A 24,459-nucleotide genomic window follows, 5' to 3' on the forward strand; every position below is an offset into this window, starting at 1 on the left:
CACCTGACTTTCCGCCTCCATTCCTTGTCTGCCTCCTGAGCACTGGAGAGAAGTCTGGTCACCACTGCTGCTGTAAGTTCTTTTTAAAAAATTTTTATTGATATGTACTTGATTTACAATGTTAGTTTCAGGGGTACAGCAAAGTGATTCAGTTATATATTTATGTATATGTACGTTTTCTTTTCAGATTCTTTCCCATTATATGTTATTACAAGAAATCAAACATAGTTTCCTGTGCTATACAGTAGGTCCTTGTTTACATGTTTTATGTATAGTAATGTGTGTCTGTTAATCCCCAACCCCTAATTTATCCCTCCCTGCCCTTTCCCCTTTGTTAACCACAGTTTGTTTTCTATGTCTGTGAGTTGGTTTTTGGTTGGTAAATAGAATTTGTATCATTAACAGGTTACTGGATAAAGAAGATATAGTATGTACATACAATGGAATATTACTCAGCCATAAAAAAATAAAATAATGCCATTTGCAGCAACATGGAGGGACCTAGAGATGATCATATTGCCTCGCTTTCTGGTGGCATCTTCCTTTGCAGGGACCGTCAAAGTGCTTGAGTTCCTGGTGGACCTTTCCTACTCTGATCCCAGCACATCTGCTCTCCAGGCAAGGAGGGCCCTTGACTGGACGTACCATCCCTGGAGGAAGGTCTGTACTGACCTTCAGCCAGGCTGTTCTTCCATGTTGTAGCCACTGGGATTTCCTTGGCACCCCCATTCCCAACCCCATCAAGTTTGCCAAATCAAAACTGGCACTTGCCATCTACCTCTGCTTGGATTAAATCGCCAGCTGCTGCAGCCGCTGACCTCCAACACTCCCTGAAAGGAATTCAGAATGGAGATCAGGGATGAGGCACTTGGTGCTCTGGGAAAACTGGCAGTGCAGGCCATCAGATAGTTAGATATTTCTAGCAGATTTTATGAGTCCTAATTCTTGCATCTCCTCATATCTGGAAAAGCACTAAAATCATTAATGGTGACATCTGCTCCTCATGACTAGCAGCAAGCCTCTGCATTTATGTGTGCTTGGCTGCACGTCCCCCCTTCACTAAAATCGTATATAATACTGAGTGTCCCCCTGCCTCTTTGGAGCAACTCCTCAGAGCTAATGAGATGCCGTCTCTTGGGTTATAGCCCTCATTTTGCCCCAAATGAAACTTAACCCATAGCTCTCATGTTGTGTAATTTTATTTCAGTCGACAAGTTCAAGTCCGTTAATGGCTTCCCATGGCTCTTTGGTTAAGGATCAAAATCCTTAACATAAGGCCCTCGAATGCGGCTGCTCCTCCAACGTCATCGGGTGCAGTTTTCTCTTGGTGTTAGTCTGCTCGGGCTGTTGTGACAAAATCCCACAGATGGGGTGGCTTAACAGTAGATGTTTAATTTCTTACAGTCTGGAAGCTTGAAATCTGAGCTCAAGGATGGTTTCTGGTGAGACTTCTTTGGTTTGCAAATAGCAAACTCTAACAGAGTCCTCACTCTGCGTGCACACAGAGGTACATCTCTGATGTCTCTCCTCTTTCTTAGAAGGAAGTCAGTCCAGTCGGATTAGAGCCCTGCCCTTATGACCTCATTTAACCTTAATTACCTCCCTCAAAGCCCTGTCTCCAAATACTGTCACATTGGGGGTTAGAGCTTCAACATACGAATTTGGGGGCACAAGTCAGTCCATAACACTCCTTAAATGCTGCCCCACTGCCCCCCACCCCCTCACCAACTTAAATTCCTTCAATGGGCCATGGCCAGGCTCTCTCCTACCACCTGGCCTTGGTATGTGTTGTTTCCTCTGCCTGAAATGCTTTTCTGTGATACTCCATGGTCAACCTGATCCCACCAGCCCCTTCAGCCAGTTAGCATCTTTGGATCGCCCCTGGAAAGCATGACCCATACTCCCTGGTTTGATTAAACCTCCCTTGAAACAGGACTCATCATGATGATTTTACAGCTAATTTGTGAAATCATCTGGTTGATGTCTGTCGTCCTTCTAATTCTTTGAGGGCAGGAGCTACCCCGGATTTTGCCACACGCTGTCCTTCATCCTAGTGTAGTGCCTGGCACACAGCAGATGTTCAGTGAATGTGTGTTGACTGAATAAATACATGAAGACACCTGAGCTTGGAGTTGGGGAACACTGTTCTGTTTTCCCCTGGACATGCATTCCTGTAGAAGTTTATCATTCCTCAACATTTTTCTGATGAGTCCAAACCTAAAGATGCTCTCTTTGAAAGGGATCTGATTCTTCCCAGGCCTCCAAAAAGTCAAGCCATCATGGAGGACATGTAAGATTTTATCTCCCCTGAGCAAAGGAACAGTCTGTGTTAATCAGCCCCTGAACATCAGCTCTCACCATATATACCTGCCAGAAGGAACCGTGAAAGGAGATGAAAGTGATTAGGGTGTTTCACGTCCTTGCTCAACTCTGTTTAACAAGGTGATAAGGCCATGAGACAACTCTAAAAATTATTTCTTAGCAGGCCCTTTCAACACTTGTTGCCAAGAGGGTACCTCAGGGTAATGGAAAGAGGATGTGGTGGGGGCAATATTTTGAAAATATTCAACTAATATGATTTTATTTTCCCTTTAAATTCATTCAATTGCCGTCTGCCTCAAGTTTTAACCATAAGGTTTATCACCCCAGGAAGGAAAAGGCGGGTATTGCCTGGTACAAAGGTATTGTTTTCAGTTTTGAGCCCGGAAGCTGGGTTTCTTGGCCTCTTCATCTAGGCGGTTGACTTGAAAGCCAGGCTTTGAGAAGGCTGAGATAGGATTTCTGAACTCCAGAGTTCTCCCTTTAATGTAGCATGAGCCCAGCATGGTAGGCTCAGCCAGCCACCATGCAGCCAGTTCCAGACAGGACCATAGCAAAGGGGTTTGACACGTCTCCTTGGAAGCCATGGAAAGAAGGGTTTTAAGGAGTGAAGCAGCATAGTTAAATTAGTGGTGCTTCCCCTGGGGTGACAGCATTTCTTGCACTGAAGTTTGAGTCAAAACCCAGGCCTGTTCATGTTCCCAGAGTGAAAAAGAGACAGCCTTAAAAAATATATATATATATATGTGTATATATATATATACATGTGTGTGTGTGTGTGTGTATATATATATATAATTTTGTTTTTTTACTGAAGTGTAGTTGATTTACAGTGTTAGTTTCAGATGTACAGCAAAGTGATCAGTTATACATATACATACGTATATATTTTTTCTTTTCAGATTCTTTTCCATTATGGGTTATTACAAGGTATTGAGTATAGTTCCCTGTGCTATACAATAGGACCTTGTTGTTTATCTAATTTATATATAGTAATGTGTATCTGTTAATCCCCAGCTCCTAATTTATCCCTTCCCCACCTTTTCCCCTTTGGTAACCATAGTTGGTTTTCTGTGTCTGTGAGTGTATTTTTGGTTTATAGATAAGATTTGTATCTTTTTTTTTTTAGATTCCACATGTAAGTTATATAATATGATATTTGTCTTTCTCTTTCTGACTTAGTTCATTTAGTATGATCATCTCTATCTCCATCCATATTGTTGCAAATGGCATTATTTTGTTTCTTTTTATGGCTGAGTAGTATTCCATTGTATAAATATACCACATCTTCTTTATTCAACCATCTGTTGATGGACATTTAGGTTACTTCCATGTCTTGGCTATTGTAAATAGTGCTGCTATGAACATTGGGGTGCAGGTGTCTTTTCGAATTAGAGTTTTCTCCAGAAATATGCCCAGGAGTGGGACTGCTGGATCATTTGGCAACTCTGTTTTTACTTTTTTAAGGACTCTCCATACTGTTCTCCACAGTGCTTGCACCAATGTATATTCCCACCAACAGTGTAAAGTGTTGGTTCCCTTTTCTCCACACCTTCACCAGCATTTATTACTTGTAGACTTTTTAATGATGGCCATTCTGATTGGTGTGAGGTGATACCTCATTGTAGTTTTGATCTGTGTTTCTCTAATAATTAGCAATATTGAGCATTTTTTTCATGGGCCTATTGGCCATCTGAATGTCTTCTTTGGAGAAATGAGACAACTCTTCACTGGGACACCATCCTGGTAGAGCAGCTGATGTCAGTTAGTTCTTCCTGCCCTTATCCAGGCCTCTGGCTCTTGGTTTTTCCTAGCCTTGCTGTAGCTGCAGCCTTCCTTGGCCAGAGAATGACTCTGTTCCCAACCAGTTCCTCATGTTTCCCCAGCACAGAGGCCCCGACTGCCCCAGTGTTGCTGACGCTCTAATTAGGCACCAGCTCTAGGGAGCTGAGCTGGGTCAGAGTCGCTCTAATGTGTCTCCATTGTGCAATGGCCCGCTCATTCTTCAGTGACAGTTTCAAGCCCTCACTTCTTCCTGGAAGCCTTCCTACACTCCTCTTCCTGTAAATGGTGAGCCATCTGAGACCCCATTTCTCAGGCAGGGTCACAGGTGTTATCTCCCAACTCTTCTTGGGACTCCTTGAGATTGGGGACCTTGCACGCTCACATTACTTCCAGCTTCCCTGCTGGGCTGGGGACACGAATACTGTGACCTGCTTAGTAGGTGCAGGGATGGAAATACCCCGACTGTGGCTGCTGCTCCTGAGTGGGAGGGAAACCACGCAAACTATGATCCTCAGGAAATCACTTTGGCACCTTTCCTCTTCTCCCTGTGGTAGGCAGAAGTCTGAGATGGCTCCTGAAATTCCAGGGCCAGGGTGTACACACACCTGCTCCCACTTATTCAATCAAACACTCATCAGGATATTGCAGTGAAAGGCTTTTGCAGACATAATTAAGTTCCTAAATCAGTTGACCTTAAAATAGGGAGAGTTTTCCTGTGTGGGCTTAATCAAGTCACATAACCCTTTAAATCTGGGTCAAGAAGTCAGCAAGTAGGGAAGCCAGCGATTCAAATCACAAGAGGGGTTGGATGGAAGAGAAATTCTCTATTGCTGGCTTTGGAGATTTGGGAGACCACTGGCGGAGAAGGTGGGTGGTCCCTAGGAGCTGAGAGCCGGCAAAGAAATGGGGATGTAAATGAGCTTCGAGGTGGATTACCTCCTCAGAGCCTCTGGAAAAGAACTTAGCTTGGCCAACACCATGAGACCCTGAGCAGAGATCCCAGCCTTGCTGGGTCTGGAGTTCTGGTCTACAGAACTGTGAGCTAATAAAAGGATGTTGCTTTAAGCCACTAAATTTGTTATGTGATGATGGAAAACTGATACATTCCCTGAATTCTGATGAGGAGGCTCCAAGGTCCTTATTTATGTCTTGTATGTTGATATCTTATATCTTATGTATTTATATCTTATCTATTATGTCCTGCCTTCACTACTTCTTTCAAGACTAATCTCTAGAAGCTTCTCTGTGAAAAATCCCACCTTCCACGAACTGTACTTATAACCCAGACGTTCCTTGATTCACCCGCCATTTATGGAACACTGCTAAGGCTCAGTGTTTAGGAAATTTTCCCGGATCCAGGACACCAGGAATTTTCCCTAGACTTTTAAGACTTTTGTTTGAGGAATTCCAGATTTGTGGGTTTGAGTCCTACCAGCTGAAATTTTGAAACCCTGGATATCTTGGTTGTCAAAGAGGGAGACTGTGGTGGATTCATCTTCTAACGATCCTCCTTTGGGTAGCTCTGAGCCTGGTACTTAGGAGGTGCTGAATGAATGTTTGGTGAGTCAATGAATGTCTGGGCAGCTTTGCTGCCTTCCAGAGCCTTCCTCACCCAAGGGGAGAGAGCCTACATTCTTCATCATTTAGCTTCAGGTGGAAATGGTTGGGGCAGGGGGACCGTGGGAGCCAACTTTATGGCCGAAAGCAAGTCTGAGTAAGAGAGATGTTTCAGGCTTACAGACGTTACCGTTTTCTGACATTAGGGTTCCTGCCAATTGAGAAACTTGACACAATTTCCTGTTTGCACTTACTGTGTGTAAGAGCCATTCTGGCAGGTGGGAGCTGTTCAGACATCTCATCACACTGCTTTACATAGCTCACGGGGGGCCGGGTAGTTGGAGAGCAGTGGCGCTACCAGAATCTGGCAGATAAGGGTCAGGCGGCTGAGCTTCAAGTTGCTATTGTACTTGTTAAATGTCTAACTGGCTGTGAAACCAAAGGCGTGCAGAAATGGGAGTCAGGCCCAGCTGGGAGGGATGAGGTTCACTGAATTTGTCGAGAAAAGCCATTCTCTTTCTCTAGTGAAGGGGAAAAAAATCCAGCTTACCTTAGAAATAAAACATGACACACAGGGTGTGGGAGCAGCGCCACCGTCATTTGGTCTCTGGCTTTATATATTATTATTCTTTAGGAGACATGAGATACTCAGCAGAAACAAAGCTTTCTGGGAAATTTATGGGTCTGCTTTCTCTGTGCCACAGTTTTGAAGGATTATGTATCATGTTGAAATGACAGCTGCATATTTTGTATATTTAGAGGACAGCTGATGTGTTATCACTGTTTTTCGAGTTTGTCTTGACAAGGGAGGCAAAGTGAAGTGGTGATTGAAGGTTGCTTTCCAGAGTGTGAAGAAAACTTCTAGAAGGAGACTGTACTCCTTCTTGGGTCTGGGGATTTTCTCATTATTGAATCTCTTGAAGGCCCTCTTCCTCCAGGAAGCCTTCCTAGACTGGCTTCACTCTTCTCTACATACTCCAGCAGGTTTTCACATTTCATTTTGGTCCTTAATTCATCAGGTATTTATGAAAGCCTAAAATGTGCACGGTATCATTTGGACTTTAGAGATCAAGATGCCTATTCTCCCCTTCAAGGAGCTTAATACTGCTGTAGTTGGGGCATCAAAGCATAGAGTGGAGCCTTGTAGAGACCATAAAAAAATACTCTTAATGAAGAATGGGGGTGGTGGCTGCTTATGAAGTAAAGTGCTTCTGGGTACCAGAATTGTTAATAGTGTGGTTAATTGGACATCATTCCCCCCAGAGATGTTCTCTACAGTCTCGATATGTGCAGGGTGATCCGTGGATCAGCCACATCAGCATCACCTGGGAAATTGTGAAATGCAGAGTGTTAGGCTACGCTCCACACCAAATGAATTAGCAGCTGCGTTTTAGGCAGATCCCTGTGATTCCCAGACACATTGAAAGTGTGAAAGGCAGTCATCTGTGACATTTGGAGGGGATTCTCTAACTCAAAAAGGGTAGAAAATGGTGAATTGGGAATGTCTAAACTTACCATATGTAGTAAGAATTAGTTGTAGTTGTGATAAGAACTCTCTGTCGCTGTGACAAGTGGGAATTTGCTCCATGACACTTAGGCACAAGCAACTTCACATAATTTTAAAAAGAACTTAAATCAGGCTCCAAAACTCCGTTTGCAAGGTGGTGAGAATTCAGTCTCAGTAAAGTCTGGGGAGAGACTTCCTCTTCCTCATGTTGTATTAAATTCAAGAAGCCTTAGGAGTTACCCAGAAAATGAAGCATTTAGTCCTTCTTTCAAAATAATTGTTCTGTTCAAAGTACTTTCTGTTGTTTCTTCTTTGCTTTCTGCTGCCAAGGCTGTAGACCACCGGGACCAGCCAGCCAAGGGGTCGGCCTTTATACTTCATCTCTCTTCCTTATGACATCACCATCATGAGGGTACAGTTATCCCTGCTTTTCAGAATTGCCCAAATTCATCACCCATTGAGATATGAGCTGGGATCTGACTCCAAAGTCCATGTTCTCTTCCTAAGCAGAAAGCTGGGTTCTTGAAAGAGGATGTGCTCCAGCTGGGGGACTTGTTATGGATGGTGGGGGATGGAGAGGGAAGAAACCATGATGCCATATCTGGTGCATATTTGTCCTTTGGGTTTCCCGGCAGCTTCTGGGTACCCTTCTTATGTCTGGGGGCTTTCCCACTCCTTTTTTTCCTTCCAGTTTTTTTGAGATGTAATTGACATACAGCGTTATGTAAGTTTAAGATGTATGGCATAATGACTTGACTTGCATGCATCATGAAATGATAACTAACAAGTTTAGTGAACATCCATCATCTCATATTGATACAGAATTAAAGAAAGAGAAAAAAGTGTTTTTGCCTTATGATGAGAACTGTTAGGATTTACCTCTTAACAACTCTCATAAATAATGTACAGTAGTGTTAATTATATTTATCATTTTGTACATTACATCCCTAGTACTTATTTATCTTATAAGTGGAAGGTTGTACCCTTTAACTACCTTCATCTAATTCCCCTTGCCCTTCCCCCTGCCTCTGGTCACCACAAAATTGATCTCTTTTTCTGTGAGTTTGTTTTATTGAGTAAAATGGTAATACTGACAATACCATGTTAGTTCCTGGTACACAACATAGTGATTCGCTATTTCTGTACATTTCAAAATGATCACCATAAGTCTAGTTGTCATCTGTTGCCATACAAGAAAATTACGAAATAACTGACTATATTCCCCACACTGTACATTTCATACCTGTGACTCATTTATCTTGCAGCTGGAAATTTGTACCTCTTAAGTCTCCCTCACCTATTTCTCTCTACTCAGCCTGGCAACCAACTCTTTGTTTTCTGTATCTATAACCCTGTTTCTGTTTTGTTATGCTTGTTCATTTGTTTTGTTTTTTAGACTCCATATATAAGTGAAATCATAAGGTATTTGTCTTTCTCTTTCTGACTTATTTCACTTAGCATAATACCCCCTAGATCCATCCATGTTGTTGCACGTGGCAAGATTGTATTTTTTATGGCTGAGTAATAATATTCCATTACATAATTATATAGGCAGATCTTCTTTAACCATTTATCTGTTGATAGGCACTTAGGTTGCTTCCATATCTTGGCTATTGTAAACAATGCTGCATAGATCGTTTTGAATTAGTGTTTTTGTTTTCTTCGGATAAATACTAAGGAGTTGAATTGAGGGATGATATGGCAGTTCTGTTTTTACTTTTTTGAGGAATTTTCGTACTATTTTCCATAATGACTGTACCAAATTACATTTCCACCAACAGAGCATGAGGGTTCACATCTTCATCAATACATGTTATTTGTTGTCATTTTGATAACAGCCATTCTGATAGATGTGAGGTGATATCTTGTCGTGGTTTTGATTTGCATTTCTCTAATGTTCAGTGATACTGAGCATCTTTTCATGTACCTTTTAGCCATCTGCATGTCTTTGGAAAAATGTCTATCCAGATCCTCTGTCCATTTTTTAAAAGGGTTATTCACTTTTTTGATATTGAGTTGTGTAAGTTCCTTGTATATTTTGTATATACCCCATATAGATTTATCAATTCCAAATATCTTGTCCTAGTCAGGTGGTCTTTTTGTTATGTCGATAATTTCCTTCTGTGTGCAAAAGCTTTTTAGTTTGATGTCATCCCGTTTGTTTATTTTTGCTTTTGTTTCCCTTGCCTGAACAAACATATCCAAAAAATCATTGTTGGAAGACTGATGTCAAAGAGTATCCTGCTGTACATTTTCTTCTAGAAGTTTTATGGTTTTAGGTCTTTAATTTATTTTTCCATTTTGAATTTATTTTTGTATATGGTGTGAAAGAGTAGTCCAGTTCAATTCTTTTGCATGTAGCTATCCAGTTTTCTAAACATCATTTATTAAGAGTCTGTCTTTTCTCCATTGTGTAGTCTTGCCTCCTTTGTCATAGATTAATTACCTATAAGAATGTGGGCTTATTTCTGGGCTCTTTATTCTGTTTCATTGATCTTTGTGTCTGTGTGCCAGTACCATACTATTTTGATTACTGTAGCTTTGTAGTATAGTTTGAAATCAGTGCACATACCTCCAGCTTTGTTCTTCTCAAGATTATTTTGGTTATGCAGATATTTCCACAGAAATTTTGGAATTATCTGTTCTAGTTGTGTGAAAAATGCCATTGGTATTTTGATAGGGATTTCATTGAATCTGTAGATTGCCTCAGGTAGTATGGTCATTTTAACAACATTAATTCTTCCAATCCATGAACGTAGTGTATCTTTTTGTCTGTCTGTGTCATCTTCAGTTTCTTTCAACAGTGTCTTACAGTTTTCTCAGTACAGGTCTTACCCTCCTTAGATTTATTCCTAGGTATTGTAGATGCAGTTGCAAATAGGATTGTTTCACTAATTTTTTTCCTTATAGTTTGTTGTTACTGTATAGAAATGCAGCAGATTTTTGTATATTAATTTTGCATCCTGCAACTTTACTGAATTTACTGATGAGTTCTAGTAGCTTCTTGGTGACGTCTTTAGGATTTTCTATGTATAATATCATGTCATCTGCTGACAGTGATAGTTTTAATTCTTTCTTTCCGTTATGGATTCCTTTTATTTATTTATCTTGACTGATTTCTATGGCTAGGACTTCCAAACTATGTTGAATAAAAGTGGGGAGAGTGGGAATTTTTGTCTTGTTCCTGATTTTAGAGGAAATGCTTTCAGTTTTTCAGCATTGAGTATGACGTTAGCTGTGGGCTTCTCATATATGGCCTTATTATGTTGAGGTATGTTCCCTCTACCTACTTTCTGGAGAGTTTTTATCATAAATAGATGCTGAATTTTGTCAAAAGCTTTTTATGCATTTTTTTATTGAAGTACAGTCAGTTACAATGTGTCAATTTCTGCTGCACAGCCCAATGTCCCAGTCATGCATATACATACATATATTCATTTTCATATTCATTTTCATTAAAGGTTATTACAAGATATTGAATATAGTTCCCTGTGCTATACAGAAGACACTTAATATTATTTTTACTAATTTATTTATCATTTTAATTTTTATTTATTTTATTTGAGGGGAGGTACATAGGTTTACTTATTTATTTATTCTTAGGGGAGGTACTGAAGATTGAACCCAGGACCTCATGCATGCTAACTAAGCATGCACTCTACCATTTGAGCTATACCCTACCCGCAAGAAACTTGTTTTTTAAATCTATTTTTATATATAGTGGCTAATATTTGCAATTCTCAGACTCCAAAATTTATGCATCTATTGAGATGACCATATGGTTTTTATTCTTCAGTTTGTTAATGTGGTGTGTCACATTGATTGATTTGCAGATACTGACCCATCTTTGTATCCCTGGGATAAATCCTACTTGATCATAGTGTATGATCTTTCTAAATTAATGTTTGAATTTACTTTGCTAATATTTTGTTGAGGATTTTAGCATCTATGTTCATCAGTGATATTGGCCTGTAGTATATTTGTATGTGATTTTATTTTTCTGGTTTTGCTCTGAAGGTGATGCTGGTTTTGTAGAAGTTCAAAAGCATTCCTTCCTCAGCAAATTTTGGGAATAATTTGAGAAGGATTGGTGTTTACTCTTCTTTCACCATTTGGTAGAATTCACCTGTGAGGCCAAAGGTCCTGTTGGGAGTTTTTTTCCTTTCTTTTTTTTTAAATTACTGATTCAATTTCATTACTGGAATTGGTCTGTTCATATTTTCTATTTGTTCTAGGTTTAGTCAGGAGATTGTACATTTCTAGGAATTTATCCATTTCTTCTCTAGGCTGTCCGTTTCATTGTCATATAGTAGTTTGTAATAGTCTCTTATGATTCTTTGTATTTCTGTGGTGTCAGTTGTAACTTCTTTTTCACTTCTGATTTTATTGATTTTGTTCTTTTATTCTTGATGAGTCTAGCTAAAGGTTATCAATTTTCTTTATCTTTTAAAGGAACCAGGTCTTAATTTCATTACTCTTTCCTATTTTTTTCAGTCTCTATTTCATTTATTTCTGCTCTGATTTTTATTATTTCTTTCCTTCTACTAACTTTGGGTTTTGTTTGTTCTTTTTCTAGTTCCTTTAGCTGTACAGTTAGGTTGTTTAATTGACATTTTTCTGGATTCCTGAGGTAGGCTTATATCACTATAAAATTCCTACTTAGAACTGTATTTGCTGTGTCCCATAGATTTTGGATTATTGTGTTTTTGTTTTCATTTGTCTCCCAGTATGTTTTTGATTTCCTGTTTGATTTCTTTAGTGACCCTTTGGTGGTTTAGTAGCATACTGTTCAGCCTGCATGTGTTTGTGTTATTTGCAGTTTTTTTCTTGCAGTTGATTTCTAGTCTCATATCATTGTGGTCAGAAAAGATGCTTGATGCAATTTCAACATGCTTAAATTTACTGACACTTGTCTTGTGGACTAGCATGTAATCTATCCTGAAGAATGTTCCATGTGCACTTGAAAGGAATGTATACTGCTGCTTTTGAGTCATGTGTTCTATCATATCTATTAAATCCATCTGGTGTAACACGTGATTTAAGGCCAGATTTTCTTACTGATTTTCTGTCTGGATAATCCATCCACTGATGGAAGTGGGATGTGAAAGTTCCCTACTATTACTCTGTTACTGTCAATTTCTCCCTTTATGTCTGTTAACCTTTGTTTTATTCATTTAAGTGCTCCTATGTTGGATGCATATATATTTTCAATTGTTTTATCTTCTTCTTGGATTGATCCCTTGATCATTATATAATATCCTTCTTTGTCTCTTGTTACAATCTTTGTTTTAAAGTCTGTTGGTCTGATATAAGTATTACTATCCTGGCTCTCTTTTTGTTTCCATGTACATGGAATACCTCTTTCCATTCCTTACTTACAGTCTGTGTGTCTTTAGATCTGAAGTGAGTCTCTTGTGGGCATTATATATATTATGGCCTTGCATTCATTCAGCCACTCTGTGTCTTTTGATTGGAGCATTTCGTCCATTTGCATTTAAAGTACTTGTTGATAAATATGTACATATTGCCATCTTATTATTTTGGGGGTGTTTTTATAGTTCTTTTTTTGTTACTTTCTTATTTTGCTCTCTTCTCTTGTGTTTTAATGATTACTTTTAGTGTTTTGTTTAGATCACTTTCTCTTTTGTGTGTGTATCTGTTATAGATTTTTGGTTTATGGTTACCATGAGGTTTGTATATAGTAATCCGTATATATGTGTGGTTATTTTAAGTTGCTGATCTCTTAAATTTGAACACATGACAACAATCATTTATTTGTAAACCCCCCCCATTTACTCTTTTTGACATATTTTACATAATTTTGTTTTGTCTATTAAGTACTTTTTGTGAATATAGATGATTGTACTGCTTTTGTCTTTTAACCTTCCTACTAGTTTTATAAGTGGTTAACGTACCACCTTTGCTCTATATTTGCCTTTACCAATGAGATTTTTCCTTTTATAATTTTCATATTTCTAGTTGTGACCTTTTATTTTCTGCTTGAGAATCCCCTTTAACATTTCTTATGCTGGTTTTATGGTGCTGAACTATTTTAGCTTTTGTTGTCTGTAAAACTTTTGATCTCTCCATCAAATCTAAATGAGAGCCCTTCTGGGTAGAGCATTCATGGTTGTAGATTTTCCCTTTCCATCGCTATATTGTGCTACTTCCTTCAGGCCTGCAGTTTCTGCTTAAAAGTCAGCCAATGGGCTTATGGGAATTCCTCTGTATGTTGTTGTTTTTCCCTTGCTGTATCTTTACTCTGTATCTTTAATTTTTGACATTTTAATGACACCGTGTCTTTGTGTGGTCCTCTTTGGGTTGATACTATTTGAGACTCTGCTTCCTGGACTTGGATGTCTGTTTCCTTTCCTAGGTTAGGGAAATTTTCAGATATTATGTCTTCAAATATGTTCTCTGGCCCTTGTTTTCTTTTGGGACCCCTTATAATGCAAATGCTAGTAAGCTTGATGTTGTCCCAAAAGTCTCTTAAACTGTCCTCAATTTTAAAAATTCTTTTTAAACTTTCCTGTACAACTTAGGTGATATCCATTACTCTCCCTTCCAGTTCACTGATCTGTTCCTCTGTATCACCTGATCTGTCGATTCCTTCTAGTGTATTTTTATTTTAGTTACTTTATTCTTCAGCCCTGTTGGTTCTTCTTTATATTTTCTAACCCTTTGTTAAAGTTTTCACTGTGTTTATCCATTCCTGTCCTGAGTTCTTGGAGCATCTTTACCATCATTACCTTGAATTCTTAATCAGATAGATTGCGTATCTATACTTAGTTCTTCTTCTGGGGTTTTATCTTGTTCCTTCATGTGGAACATACTCCTTTGATGCCTCATTTTGCCTAATTTGCTGTTTTTATTTCTCTATATTGGATAGGTTGGCTGTATTTCCCAGTCTTGGAGAAGTGGCCTTCTGTAGGAGATGTCCTGTGGGGCCCGGCAGCGCAGTCCCCTCTGGTCACCTGCATGTCAAGGGGTCCCCATTATGTGGGCTGTGTGGGTCTTTTGTTGTGGTGGGCTGACTACTGTGGGCAGTCTGGTAGATGTGGCTGACTCCTGGCTGGTTGGCTGCCGGTCCCGCCTTGTGTGGAGGCTGCCTGGCTGCTGTTGCCTGAGGCTGGGCCATCAGGTAGCTGGCTGCAGAACCCCTGGGGGTCTATAGGTAATCCAGTGTGGGGCCTGAGCTGACAGTGGGGGAAGAGGGAGTTGGGAAGGGAGTCTGAGCCCGGTCTTGGAGATCTTGAACTTGGGCTATGCCAAGATTCTTTGACCGCAAGCCTCAAAACCTGATTCTGACTTATTAAGAAGAAAAAGGAAGTTTTCTGGAAATGTAAGGAGTAGCCTACAGAGCCAGGGGAAAGGCTAAAGAACCAGACTGTTCAGAGATCTAGGGAGAGGGAATTCTTGGACTGCCCGCTTGGGTTCCACTGTTAAGGAGACACATCAGCTTCAGGCATTTCTCCGTCTTTGTAGTCACTGCATTTGGGGTCCAGTTCCCAGGGCTGAGACCCTTACTGGGCTGGTTGAAGTTGTGTGTCCCCTCCCTGGTGAGGCTGAGAGTTAAGTCCAGTGATGGACAGTGGCAGCAAGACTCCAGGCGATGAGAGGCATTGGCCTCAAAGGAGATCTGATGTTGTGACCAGGAAAACTGTGACAGAGCCAGGGGCAGAAAGGACAGACCCCCCCTGCAGGGACTTCTCCAGCCTAGTGGCGAGCGCCATCGTGGCTGAGTTTCCTCCCTCTAGGCAGACTTCCCCCACTCTGCTCCTGTGTGGTTCTCCCTCTGTAGTCTGTTCTTTCTTTTGCTGAGTTAACCTTGGTAATGTTTCCTGGGGATCAGCTTATCTCAGTGTGTGAGCCAGTTGGAGGGACAGCAAAGGAGGGACCAGAAACAGAGCCGCCCCCTTCCAAAATGCAGCTCTCACGAGGCTGGTTAATGTCAAATACACAGGATGTTTTCCCTGCCCCGGAACATGACTCACTGACCAGGTATTTGTGGCTTTTCTTCACTGCAAAATCGGTTTCTGATTGAACTTTGGCCTGGAGGGCAAAGGTCTCCAGCCGTGCCTCTGGGTCAGATGTACTGTCTGTTTCCTTGGGCATTTTCCAGTTGCATCTTCGTATGTTATTGGCCTTAAACCAGGCTTCCTTCATTCAGATGTAAACCCCAACTTTTATGTTAAGGATACTTGACATGCAAAATAGGGAAACAATGAAGTGCCTTTGCTGCCTTCTGGAAATTCAAAAAGTTACTTAAGAAGGAAAAGACTAGCCATTTGTGAAGGGTTTTGTTTAGAAACTGTTTTGGGTTCATGTTGAAAGACTGAGGAAGCTTTGATGTTTATACTGGCTGGATTCTATCACTGGGGTAGTGACTGCTTCTGCTCCCTGTGAGTTTAGAAGCAAAGAGACTGCTTTTCAAAGCAGTTAATCCTGGTCACTTCTGGTGGCAATTCCTGAGTGAGAGTCTCTTACGCCACTGGGCCCTCGGTGTGGAGCCCGAGGTGAGCTGTGTGCCCCGAGAGCAGGTGGAGAGAGGCACAGCTGGTGGGCGGGGCCGGAAGTGGTAAGCACTCTGTTAAGTGGTGTGATTATGGTCAGAGTGGTGTATTTGTTTCCATGGCTGCTGTGACCCATCACCCTGAACTCGGTGGCTTGAAACAAAGGAAACGTATACTCCCACAGTTCAGGAAGCCGAAGTCCAGAATCAGTTTCACTGGGCTCAAATCAAATTGTCCAGGGCTGCACAACCTTGGAGGCTCTGAAGGAGAATCCCTTCCTTGACTCTCGCAGTTCCTGGTGGCTGCTGGTGTTCCGTGGCTTGTGGCCACATCACTCCCGTCTCTGAGGCCAGCATCTTCCAGTCTCTCTCCTTGATCTAACTTCATGTCGTCTTCTCTGTGTCAAATCTCCCTTCACCTCCCTCTTATAAGGATACATCTGATGGAATGTAGGACCGGGCTGTTAGTTCAGGATGGTCTCTCCATCTCAAGATTCTTCGCTTAATCATATCTACAAAGACCCTATTTCCTTATATGGCAACATTTACAGATTCTAGGCATTAGAACCAGATATTCTGGGGGGACATTTTTCAGCCTGCTACACATGGCAAGGGGATGCTAGGAAGAATACATTTAATGTGATGTGTGGGCCTAGTCTCCTGACCTTCTAAGACCTGCTGTGGGACAGTACAGAAGACGTACACTCCAATTCCCCTCCCATCACTTACAAGTGTGTGTGACCTTGGACAAACTCCTCAGCAGCTCAGAACGTCAGTTTCATCACCTCTAATTGAAGATATCCTGACCTCAAAAGATGATTTGAGCTTCAGAGGGAAGTACATGGAAGCCTCCGTGCAGGGCCTGTCACGAAGCAGGTCCTCAGTAAGAACTAGTTTCCTACAGCGACCTCGCCACATTACAGAAATAACTGGCTGAAGATTCAAGAGCAGTTGGTTCTCGTCTCTGCCGGGACACGGACTTGTACCATCTTGAGCTAAGCTCAGCCTCCTCCCTCGGGGAAGCGCAGAGAGCGTGAACTTGAGGAGTTTGTCTCAAAAGTCTCCATAGAAGCAACACAAACTGGGGTTCTAGCCTTAAGCACTCCATGGAGTAGACAGTCCGCAAAGTCTCCACCTGTTTATCGTAAAAATACATGCAGACTTGTATTTCCTTCCACCGGGTGTTGCTGCCTGATGCAGTGTCAGAAGGGTTCACGTTCCTTATCATGGAGTAAAAGCGGCAGCCAGGAGAGGCGATTCCTACTGGGCTCTTAGGAGCCCCTGGATTTCTCACTGGTACCCCGGCTGTGTGTGCTCATCCCCAGTGCAGAGGTTTGGACTCAGAAGTTCTCAGAGGCCTCTACCCTTCTGGAACTATTTGTTTTGACTTTTAATTAATTAATTAATTAATTAATGTTATTTTAATGCTATAATGTAGCAAGTTAATTTTTTAATTAAAAATTTTTAACTTTTAATACAATTTTTAAAGGTTCTTTCCCATTTCCATTTATTAGAACTTATTGGCAGTATCCGTCATGTTGTACAGTATGTCCTTGAGCCTGTCTTAGACCCGCTGTGCCCCTGACCTCTGTTCTGTGAGGAGTTACTGGATGAGCCAGAGCAGCTCCAGGCCCTGGCAGCCCATTCAGGGCAGGAGCTTTTGATAAACGAACAGATTGGTGTTTTCCTCAAGCGCCTATAAGGCCAGGGCATCTATGGCAATCGATACATCAAAATGAATTTTGGGAAAAGTGTCATCAAGCCGAGCTTTATTTCCCAAAACACAAAGAACTCTGCCCCAGGTGAGGGAAAGATGACTTTTGCTGTGAAATCAACAAAATTGATGGCTTAGACATCACTGACGTCGCTTGAGTGGATCTGAGATGTGGGCGCCGCAGTAATCAGTCGTTCCCAGAATCCACATTCCCGGTACCCATTAAAAACTTGCGGTGCTGAAATCATGTTCTCTCCATTTTGTCCATTTTAATAGTAATAATGAGCACGCTAAAATGACACGGCAAATTTATACTGCACTTGTCTGCGAGGCGCTGTGGGCACTTTACAGACAGTGTCTCATCAGTCCTAATCACCAAGCAGCGAGATGCCGGTAGCAGGTAATATTTGTAATTATATTCAGCTTAGGAAGGGGTCCCCTGGGCTGGAAGAAATCTCGGGGATGTGGGAGAGGGCTGCCCTGTGGGTAGAGGAGAGATGGGAACTCAGGTTTCTGGTTGGGCTGTCTGCTGGGTCCTTCTCTCTCTGCCTCAGTTGCCATCAGTCCAGCGGGATGGCAGTGCTGTATCCCCTCATCCTGCAGTAGTGTTACGTAGATGAGTGTGGGTACCAATCATATTAGCTAACTTTTGGTTTTTTGTGTCCTTGCTATGTGCCAGGTATTCTAAGAGCCTTTTGCATATTCATTCATTGAATCCTCCCCAAGCCCCTAGGAAATGGGTAGAGTTACTGACTCTACTTCGTAAATAAGCAAACTGAAACACAGAGAGTTTAGGGAACCTATCTAAGGTAACACAGCAACTAAGGGGTAGAGGTGGACTTGGCTGCAGGCAGATGGGCTCCACGATTCTTGGTGTTCCTGCTCTGCTAGAGTTGCTTCAGCTTTTATGTTGCAAAACAGTACACACATGCATGTCCACAGACACATGCATACATGGCAGACAAACATTCCATGGGACAACCTTCACCCATCCTTACTTCTGAGCGTGAAATGCGTTTGGGTCTTTTCCATTCACGTCATTGATAAACATGCCAGTTGTGAGCCACTGAATTGATTTTATGATCATGAGTAAGTCTTGACCCCCTGTTTGAAAAGCTCTGTAGTACATTATGCTCCTCCTTGCGTGCTGATGGGGATGAGTTTGGGAAGAGAGATGTGGGGAGAGTGTGTGATGGGAGGGCACGAGGGTATTGGAGGAGACCAGAAAGTGTTGAGACGTGGCCCCTGGCTCTGCTCCCACGGCGTCACCTCCTGGAGCGACTGTGCTGTGTCCGGGCCTGTCCCACCATCCTCTCCCTCCTGGCGCCGTGATGCTCTGCAGTGTCTCTCAGCCTGCGCTCCTGGGCTTCCCCGCTATGTCACACCCAGGTACTTCCTGGTCAGCCCTTATGTGCTGGGCCCAGAGTCATCAGGCTCTGTCTGGGCAGGCAACAGAGATGAGTAAGATATGTTTCTTGACTTCAGGGAAATTGCAAGCCCTTGGGGGAAGGAAGACAGACAGATGAAGGAAGAACCAGGGGAGACTCAGTGGTGGAAGGAGTCAGACAGCCTCAGATTCAAGTCCCATTTGCCTCCTCCCGGTAACGTGACTCTTAACCTCTTACAGCCTTTCTTTCTGGCTGCAGTTGAAGCTTGAGTGAAATAATGATGGTGAAAGTGTTTGGTGAACCGTAAAGTATAGGAGGAGGTTAGTTGTCATAAGCAGTAATGCCATATACTGAGAGTCTGGTGTACCAGAAAGCATCAGATTTTCAGGAGAGGGATGGGTGTGCCTCAGAAGTCAGAGACAACTTCCTGGAGGAGGCAGCATTTAATCTGAAGGGGCTGTTGGTGGAAAAAAAAAAGCACAACCTAAAAGTTGAGAATTATGTTTTATTCAGTGGACTTCCTGAGGATGTCAAGCCTGGGAGACAGCCTCTTATATAGCTCTGAGGGACTGCTCCAAAGAGATAAGGGAGGAGCCAGGATATATAGGAGTTCTTGCAACAGAGACCAGGTAGTCGGAACATCAAAAGATTACTGTTAAATAAAGAAACCGGACATCTCAAATTACGGAATTTAGCCCTTTTCTTTGTATGGAAAGATGCAAGAGTCTGGACTGATTGAAATCAATCATTTGATCTGCACATCAGCTATCAAGGGCCACTATCCTGTTCTTTCCCATCCTGAGTCTCTTTGGGGGCACTTTTGCGAGTGGCTACAGTGGCTGCAAAGTAATGGCTTGACGGCTGCAACATCCTTTGCTTATTGATATGAGAGGCAATATTTTCATCTCCTGGGCGTTGTCAGTTCCTGGCCAGAAGGATCATGGTTGCACTCAAGGGGTGGAGACATAGATATACAAGGTCCAGTACCCGGTTGTGTATAATCCATGCTTATGTATAGTCAAATCATTGTTCTGACTCAAATGGGAGGAACCAGAGCCACTTTCATGAGTTTGACATGCCCTGTTGGCCTGAGGTCACAGGCAGACAAGCACTTAATGTGCTTAGGCCAGGAATCAGCAGACCACACTTGGGCCAGGCCTGTTCCTGTGTAGCTCAGGGTACCGGAGATTGAAGGATGATTTTTACATTAGTAAAAAATTATAGAAGGAAAAAAAAAAAAAAGAATATGTGACAGTGACTATGTGGCCCTGTAAAGCCTAAAATATTTACCTTCTGGCTCTTTAAAAACAGTTCGGCAGCCTGTGCCTGGGACCCTGAAGTGCATGCCCGCTGTTCCACAGTGTAGCTTTGTTAGTTCTGTGTGGGAGTGCAGACTTGGGCTAACAGCCTTGGATATTGTAATAATTGTTTTTCCAAATCATATTCTCACCTTTATGTATTCTCACCTTTATGTAAACACGTAAGAAATGTATAATCAAAGCCACTGCTTTCTATACTTGTCATTATACTGCTACTTCCAAGCAAAATGTCCAAAAGCACGAAAAACTAAGCTCTCGGTACCAGTCACCACCTTATCTGTGGAACTGAGCTCAGTTGCCTTGAAGCTGCTTTGCCAGCAGGAAACTGCTAAAAACTCTCTCCTCGCCGTAAAAAGCAGAGACATGCTTTGCTGGCTTTGCTTAGTTCGAGGTCATAGATTCAGGGCTGCTTGTGCTTATGGAAAACCATAACTCGTCCCCTGCCCTAGCCGGCAGGACACGCTTATCAGACGTAGGTGGACACTGCAGGCTGCTCTTGCTCACAGAAGACTGTGACTCAGCCCTTAGCTGGGGACAGCGGGGCTGCTTCGCGTGCTTAGACGATTTCTGATCAGAGTATGGAGACGCTGTGGTGGTCTGGGTTTTCATTATCAGTTATTTGGAACTCTGTAACCTTGCTCATGATTGTTTGAGGCTTAAAATAACCATTTGTACCATCAATATTGTAACCTTCTCTCAAGGTATAAATTAAGATTATGTTTCTGAAACTGCTGACCTGCATCCCTGCACGAATACCAAGCCCCTTACTCATTCCTATGACATGTTTCACTTTGACTCTTCATTTGACTATTCTCAATAAATACAGGGGCTTTGGAGGAGCTCGGAGACTAAAGTCTCCAGCTCCCTCTCACTCTCTTGACCTGATAAAGCCTTGAGTAATTTCGTTCTTCCACGGTGGGACCTTTGCTGGACAAAACCCACGATGAACAGAACCCACAACTGGTCACCCCGATGTGAGTTTGTGCTCCCACAGTTCTGAGTCACCCTTCAGTCATTCTCCCCGCCTTTCTGTTAAACATCCGGTCGGCACGTGGCACGTGCACACTGGAAAGAGGGGAAACAAACACGCAGCTCGTTCCCACACCACATGGCTCTTAGGAATCCTCTGCTCAGAGCATATTAATACGTAGCCCTGAGCAGGTACTGCATCCTTTTTTTTTTTTTTTTTGAAGTGTAATTTATTTTTAAATTTTATTTTTTATTGAAGTGTAGTTGATTTACAATGTTATAGTTTCAGGTGTACAGCAAAGCGATTCAGTTATGTGTATACATATATATATATATATTTTGATTCTTTTCCATTCACTATGGTTACCAAAGGAGAAAGGGGTGGGGAGGAATAAATTAGGAGTTTGAGGTGAACAGATACACACTACTATGTATAAAATAGATAAACAACAAGGACTTACTATACAGCACAGGGAACTGTACTCAGTTTCTTGTAATAAGCTGTAATGGAAAAGAATGTGTACTGTGTTCTTTTGACAGGTGGCCCATCAGGGGTTAGTGCCAAATGCCCAAATGCTGAGTGCCAGCCATGATGCCAGTCATAATAACAGTCCTAAGAATATCACCCTGGGAGGCAGCTTTGCACTTTTCCCACATAAATAACCTGGAGGGGCCAAACTGCAAACATGATTTCTCTTCATGCTCTACCTGGCCATTTGTAATAAATTGGATCAAAATAAGCAGTTAAACCTGGAAAATCACAATGTAGTCAAGGCTGTTATTTATTTTAAAAATCAAGAGAAAAACTAAAGGTGAGCAGCTACTTTTTTTTTTAAAGTAATAGTATCTTTTCGTTTTTATTGAAGTATAGTCCGTTTACAATGTGTCAGTTTCTGGTGTACAGCGTGTTTCAATCATACATATACATACCTATATTTGTTTGCATATTTAAGTAATAGTATCTTGATGACAAGCTAATGTGCAGCTCAAATGCAAGGGACTGAGGGTGGAAATCGTCTTTCTGATACCGCTGAGCCAACAGGCCAGAGGCTGCTGGCATATGGCAGCGAACGAGGTCAGAGGAGTTGAACAGCTCTGTTGAAAATACGGACTTGTCCTGTGCAGGCGGCTCAGACGTGGCTTTACTGGACAATGGTGGGTCTTTGGCTCCAGGAAAATCAGATGCCTTTGGATAGGTTTGAGATTGTCCTTAACCTTTTCCATCCAACAACATGCGTCCACTTACAGAGAGAATAAAGTTGAAGGAAGACCCTGACAGAATGCCTTTGAGAAAAAGGATAGTGTGGGGAAAATAGTTTTATTTGCCTCACATATAGTGGTCTGGGGACTCACTCCTGAAGTGGTTCCATTCTGATACAGGCTTGGCTGGCTCTGGATAAAGAAGTGATTTTTTTTCCTCAATCCTGGGGAATTATACAGAGTTTTCACCCATTTTCCTGAGTCCTCAAGCAGATCTCAGGACACACAGCCTAGAGACTAGAGGCCAGCCAGGTTAGGTTTTGTTGGCTTGGCCCAATGTTTGTTTCTTTGTTTGTTTTGAAAGAATTTGATTACCACTAGAGAGCACACACTCTCTAGTTTGCTGCAGGAGTGCACGTCCTGTCGGGCTGCCCTAGGCTGTTTTCACACATTTGCCTGTAAAGGAAGTGGAGTTCAAGATGCATGGTCAGCCCAGGGAACTATATTCAATACCTTGTAATGGCCTATAATGAAAAAAATATGAAAAGGAATATATATCTGAAACACAGTGCTATACACCAGAAATAACGCAACGTTGTAAATCAACTGTATTTCAATTAAAAAAAGAAAAAAAAAGGTGCCTGGTCAGGGTTTGGGGGCTGCCCCCAAGCATGGTTCCTGCTTCCGCCCTTCCGCCCTGTCATCTTGTGACTCATCGTGGACTGCAGGCAACTCCCAGAAGCTCAGCCCTGCTTCCAGAGAAGCAGCTCCGAGTCCTGCTGTGACAACAGCAGGTCACAAATCCCAACCTTCTCTTGAGGACAGAGTTTTTTTCTTGTTGCCACCACTGGAAAAAAGTGTTGTGGGCCACGGGCTGGTGACAGGTTTCTGACAGTGGTTAATTGCAAGGAATGCTGTGGTGGCAGAAAGGTCTGAAAACCCCTTTTATCTGCCCCCATCAGCCTGAGCTGTGGTCCTCGGCTAGACTGGCCAAGGGGGTGCTGAGTGCAGAGCAGAGCCCTGGAGCCAGGCTGCTGGGTCCCTGCCTCTCTTTGCCCCTTCCTAGGGGTGTGGACTGCGAGGTCTGGGCAGGGACACAGTCAGCTGGGTGATCGTTCGATAGAGGACAGGGGATGAGCATGGCTTTGATGTTCATTTGGGTTCCAGGAATGGGCAAGTATATGCCAAGCTGGTGCTCAGATTAATGACTTGATGGACACCAGAAAGAGATTCACCGGTTAACAAAGCTTAACAACCGCTGACATCAGGGTCAACGGGAGGGAAGGAATTCATGGCGACAACAGCTGAGTCACTTTAGAGCATCTTCTGCTTTGAAACATTTTTCCAGTCACTGGGATCTTTAAAAAAAAATCATGGTAGGGTTGTCATTAAAAAAAATAAAAGAGACTGAAGTGGCTCAGCTGTTCCATCTGGCCTGCCCGCCTTTGTCCTCCTGAAGGACTCTCTGTTATCTGCATTTTGTCTGTGACTGAGGGCCTTAGCAAACAGAAATTACTTTTTAAATCAAAAACCCAGGCGGGCTGACCTGTAGCTTATAAGAAGCCAACCTTGAGTGACTTCATCCCTTGATTCTCTCTGAAAATAAGTATGGTGGTCCTGTTTCACTCCAGCCTCTGCTCCAGCCCCAAAGTGAGGCCGGATACCCCCCACCTCTGTGCTCCCCAGAAGCGCCAGAGACAGAAAATGAGAAGTAAACAAGCTAATCGGAGGCAAATGCCTGTGAGGTATGGCGGTCAGGGCAGGTCAGGGCATTTTCGAATATGTCACATTTCAAGAGTTAGTTTATAAACTCTTGGTTTCGAAACCAGATTCATTTTTCAGTCGAGTCTTTCTTCTTGTGCACGCATGCTTTTTTTTTCCCCCAGACAGCAAATATTTACTGAATGCCTACCATGGAAGGAACTGAGACTACTGGGAAGAATTAGACTTTGAATCTCCTTCAGGTTGGCGGAGACATCTGTACTTAACAAACCAATGCAATGAAATCCTGGGGTTGGTGTTGTACATTGGAAGGGGCTACGAAGGGTACCAGGAAAGGCTCTAAAATGTGGAGTAATTAATACACCTGAATTACTTGCTTTTCTTCTCTTCTCCGTAGCTGCAAGCTTCCATTTCTTCATCTTGGCTGTTGTGTTAGTTATGAGGAGGAAAGCAACTTATTTAAACTA

At 42.3% G+C, this 24,459-nt stretch overlaps 1 protein-coding gene and 1 long non-coding RNA gene across 3 annotated transcripts in view; both read left to right on the plus strand.

Moving 5' to 3' along the window:
- The window catches only part of GPR39 (G protein-coupled receptor 39), a 282,867-nt gene that overhangs the window by 85,922 nt on the left and 172,486 nt on the right, over positions 1–24,459 (plus strand). The window lies entirely within an intron of this gene.
- Positions 11,555–16,740, plus strand: LOC116663586. The gene is made up of 3 exons (XR_004319791.1): positions 11,555–11,886; positions 14,710–14,715; positions 16,728–16,740. It is a non-coding gene; the product is annotated as an uncharacterized LOC116663586 (long non-coding RNA).

This window comes from Camelus ferus, chromosome 5 (genome assembly GCF_009834535.1).
Source record: "Camelus ferus isolate YT-003-E chromosome 5, BCGSAC_Cfer_1.0, whole genome shotgun sequence".
In the NCBI taxonomy this organism is placed as follows: Eukaryota; Metazoa; Chordata; class Mammalia; order Artiodactyla; family Camelidae; genus Camelus; species Camelus ferus.